This window comes from Heterodontus francisci, chromosome 31 (genome assembly GCF_036365525.1).
Source record: "Heterodontus francisci isolate sHetFra1 chromosome 31, sHetFra1.hap1, whole genome shotgun sequence".
NCBI lineage: Eukaryota > Metazoa > Chordata > Chondrichthyes > Heterodontiformes > Heterodontidae > Heterodontus > Heterodontus francisci.
Window position 1 is genome coordinate 19,234,411 of NC_090401.1, and position 5,097 is coordinate 19,239,507.

At 46.6% G+C, this 5,097-nt stretch overlaps 1 pseudogene; it reads right to left on the reverse strand.

Moving 5' to 3' along the window:
- Nucleotides 1-895: 895 nt before the first annotated feature.
- Nucleotides 896-1,031, reverse strand: LOC137347352 (U2 spliceosomal RNA; annotated as a pseudogene).
- Nucleotides 1,032-5,097: the final 4,066 nt, after the last annotated feature.

The following is a 5,097-nucleotide window of genomic DNA, read 5'->3' on the forward strand; positions in this document are numbered from 1 at the left end:
TGTCTGTGGAGGAGGGGTTACCGGGTGCAGGGTAGGTGCTGGGTTGCTGGTTTCAGCTGCCTCCCCTTTCTTCTCCTTCTCAGGTTGAAGTTCCTCACTGCGGAGAAGGTTGCTGGTCTCCTTTCCTACACCGGACGCCTTCGTCGAACCTTTTCCCGGCCTTTCCTTGGACCTTGCCGCCTGAGCATAACTGAGGCAGCGTTTGGGGCAGGTTTTGGAGAGATGGCCTGCCGCACCGCACAAGTTGCAACACTTAGTCTGCTTACAGTCCTTGGTCTGATGGACTCCCTCCTTGCAGTTCTTGCAAACAACTGTGCTGCAGTTTGCTGCCACATGACCAGATTTGCCACAGGTGCGGCAAACTCTGGGCTGCCCAGTGTAGCCTCGACTTCCCCCGATAGCGAAGCTGGAGGGAGGGTGGATGATGGCTCCACTCGCATCGATCTTCAAGGTCACCTTGACTGCCGCTTGCTGGTCCAAATCCCAAAGGGGTCCTTGACATCAGTGCTGCTGCCGGCCACCTCGACGTACCTGGCGAGAAAGGTGAGTACATCCACCACCGGAACATGGGGGTTGTAGAGGTGAATCGTCACCACCCGGTCCCGTTGTGACGGAAGCGTGAAGAACGGCTCCGCTGTGAGGATCGACAGTGGCGCCCGGTCCCCTTTCTCCTTGAACGCCTTCAGGAACTTGATGCATCCCATCACGTTCCGGAACGTCACGTCGAAGTGTCCACTGCTGGGGAAATCCTGCAGCCAGAAAACGTCTGTTGCTTGAAATCCGCAGCAATCGAAGAGGATTTTCTTGATGAAGAAGGTGTGATCGACCGGTGCATCTCCTTCCTTGTCCTTCACCACCACCCGAACGGTGTTCCGCACTCCCAGGCCTGAAACTCGAAGATTGGTTATAGCCATTTTACTCAAAACCTACCCAGGATTAAAAGGCAATGATCATGGTCTCTTCTCTGCCTAGTAAGCACTGATAAGAACAGATACAACACTTGATCTTAGCCAAAAGGCCGAGACCGAGACTCAAACCCACATACTGGTCGGTCGAAGTCATTTCGGTGATATGGACACAGCACTTCATGTGAGCCCCATTCCCGACACCCCTTCAGATCAGTGCCAATCATAGAGTTCCCCCACTGAGCCACATAACCCCTTTGCTCTTCCTTCCACCACTTGTTCCAACACCATTTCACACCCCCCTTTATCCCCGTAATCCATCTGTCTATGTTGTTCCCCAAACTTTCCCAATCCCCGAATTCATCACCCTTTGCCTTGTCTGTCTTATGTAACTACCATCACCATCCCACGGGGATGCTTCCCTGACATTCTAGGCCACCTGCCTTCCCTCTGTCACCTGTACCTTGCTGGTTGTGATATATAATTGTGGGCGGGCATTGGTGCTTCAACGAATGTGTACCCAGTGTAATTCAATACTTGGTTGAACTTGACCCCAACCAACCCGGCCACCTTCCCTCATGGAAGTATGTAACTATCCCATCAGTGCCCGTGTCTTACCCCCACTGTGTGTCAGTGGGCCTGGCTCCTCCCATACACCCATAAAGTGAAAGACATCTCAATGAACTCTCGATCCGTCTGTCCTGCTCCAATCAGGATTATCATCACCCTCAGCCATAGGGTATGTCCCGTCTTGTGTTCCTGGCTCGACTTTGCTTCTGCAGAAAAGGAAAAGAAAAGAAAAGAAAATAGCACTGCTCTGTGAGGGGTCTTCCCTCCACAGGTCGGACTTAGGTAGTGTAAATTTGTACATTACCTGAGAGATCTTCTCTCCACAGGTCAGACTTCCTTTTATGTTACTTTGCACTGTGTGCCGCAATCACCGTGTCTCCCTTTTGTTTATCCCAGTTTGGGACTTTTTGCAGTTCGGGGTGCGAGGAGGTGTTCAGGGCTCCCTGGGTCAGGGTGTCTGATTACTCCTTCTTACCGCCCTGCTCACTGGGTCTTGCCTTTAAACAAAGGAAACTCCCTTTTCCAAAACTAAAGCCCTTTTATTATAAAACATTTTCCCAAACTGTTTTATTTCACCCTTTAAATTCCTTTTGGCAAATGATCCTTAGTTCTTCCCGCAGTCTGAGCTTAAAAAACACAGTTTGAGTGTGTTTATTTTTCCAATCTCTAACTCGCATGTTTGAATTTCTGTCTGGAATCAAATCCCCACAAGTTTAACGAAACAAAATTCCATACGAATTGAAATTTTAATCAGAAATTCCAACTCGAATTTATAACTTCGAACATATGTTTATTTCCATTACTGTCCCCCTTTAACAGGGTCACAATTCTCATTGTGAAGTCCCCTTTAACCCAAAAGTAGTAAAACTTCAGACTACAAAATCACAATTTCAGAAAACAAACTTAAAACATACATCCTCCACACAAAACTTTTATTACACACACACATTCTCATACTGGAAGCTTCCCACTTGCATTCTCCATGCACACACCTTAAACTTTATCAACTTAAATCAATTAACTCAGCACATGCTTTACAAAGAAACAAAATAAAAACTTAAGTTCTGGGTTCTCAGGTCTTCTTTCCTCAATGTACCCTTTGATGCAACCGTAAGGAGGAACTCAAGACAAAGGTGAATTTTCTAAGTACAACTTCAGACAAAATTTAAACCGAACAGCAGCCTCACACAGCATGAGAGAGAACCCATTATATCTCTCTCAGAACAATAAAACAATCGTTTTTTACAGTTCAATATCCATGTTATCATAACTTCTTTCTCATTTATATCCATTGAAAAGAACTTTTGAAACACATTAAACAACCAGCTGTTTTAAAATCACTAACAAAAACAGACCTCAAAAGGTTAAACTACTTTGAAGTGACTCAGACACTGGCTTGCAAACTCAAAGAAATCAGAGATATGAGTCATTCTCTCTCTCTCTCTCTCAGCACAAGAGCACAGCACAATTAGATTTTAATACTTCCAACATCCACTCAGTGGCAGACACTGAACACTGGAGAATAGACACACAAAATCAAACAGGACACTCGAATAAAACATACAAACAGAAAATGAAACAAACTAATGTACACACAAGATTTTCTTTTACTGTTCACACAGTGTTTTAAAACCTACCATGTGAACCTTCCGATTAACTTCCTTCAACCATTATCTTTCAATCCGACCACCTTTCTCTGTCCCTTTCCCATAACCTGCTGTAATGCGGCCACCAGAGGTTTCACTAGGTCTTCTACTCGCTCTTTCTCTGCCTCGATTGCCCGTGGTTTCGACCCTGATGGACTCCCGCTTCCTTGTTTCCCCCCTTTCGGAGACTTACACTACCTACTCCAGTGTCCCATTTTCCCACAATTGAAACATGCCTGGGATCAGTCCGCATTGCCCTCTTCTTGCTTGCACTCCTTTCAACCACTCACACTTTCCTTTATTTCGAGTACCTTTCCCTTTTGTTTATTCTACTCCCCCCAGTCAGATTTAAAAGCCAGAGTCAGTTTCCTCAACACACCTGCCTCTGTATTTGCCTCATCCTCAGGGTCAATCCATGATTCTGCCCTTGCCCTGATCTGTGGACAGCTGTTAGCGACTAGAGTCCTCAACCAATGATTCCTGGGAGTCCCTATCAGCTGTGCTCGGACTGGATTTCCCCCTGTAGCTTTCATATATATGGGCCATAACCTATCCGCAAATGCCTCTGGTGCCTCGCCTGCCAACTGTCTGGTCTGCTCAACCTGCAAGAATGGACTGCCCTGATTATGTCCCAGCGTCACTAAGATTTCATCTTTCAAACCGTCTGTGGTTATCCCTCCCAACTTAGTAGCTGTTGACAGGCTCTGATACAGCTTCCTATCTAGAGAGAAAAGGATAAGTTTCTTCATTTCCTCCTCATCACAGTTATTAATTCCCCCTATCTGCTCTGTGCTAGTGAAATGGACAGAGGCATCCCCTCCATGCTTCAGTTTTGGCAACTGGCCAGCATTTCCTGCAACTGAAGGGTCGTATAGGGGAGCACATAATCACTCTGCAATGCAACCAGACCACCGCCTTCTGGGGATGGACCGAACGTTTGCTGTCACAGGGGGCACATCGGTCTCAGTGGCCCCGGGGCCTCAGGAGCCGGCTGACACTCTCTATACTGGGTCCCATCATCAGACACCCTTCTCTCCTCATCCCAGTCTACTCCAACTTCTCCTGGTGCCATAAGACAAGCCATGACCCTGGCGCCGGATAATGCTCGTGTCAGCTTATGAATTTTCTCGATACATGGCCCGTGATCGGCCTCTTCTTGTATCCGACTCTGAGCTACCCTGTATATCACCTTAATATCGTTCAATTGCCCCTCAGACTTGTCAGCTCTCCAAGTTCCTGGCACTTTCCCCATGCTGAGCCTGACCCTCCCTTTTACTCTCTGTGTCCTGTCATTGTAGGTACTCTATCATATTCCTGGACGTTTCTTCCTGCACCTTCCTCTCCTGCCTTTCCTTACTTAGATCTTCCATTAGCCGATTCACTACAGCCTCTCTGTCACTCGCCCTGTTCTCTGATTCCCTTTTCTCCTGTTCTAACTGTTTAACCCTTTCTGTGAGAACCTGAATTTGTTTCTGCATACACAGTAACCAAATTCATTTGCTAGTTCCGAAGAAGGGTCAGTGACCCGAAACGTTAACTCTGCTTCTCTTTCCACAGATGCTGCCAGACCTGCTGAGTGGTTCCAGCATTTCTTGTTTCTATTTCAGATTTCCAGCATCTGCAGTATTTTGCTTTTATTAACCAAATTGGTTTTCCTTTTGATTTCTTGTACTTGCTACTAGCCGTCCACTCTGCTGCCCTCTCCTGGGGACTGTCAGAATGCATCATTTCCAGCACCCATGGTTCAGAAAGGTAAAACGTACCACATACATACTGAGATACCCTATCCTCTATTGAGGGTTTGTTGCCTATGACCCTGTCCATAATTTAAATTTTGTCCTTCACCTAAAGTCCTGCCACGGTCACCAATTCTGTAAGAGGTTCCGTTCCCGTACACCCTTACTACAGATCTTGGACTTTAGGAATTACAAGAACAAAATTGCCCACGAAAATGAGGTTTGGCTTAAACCATGAAT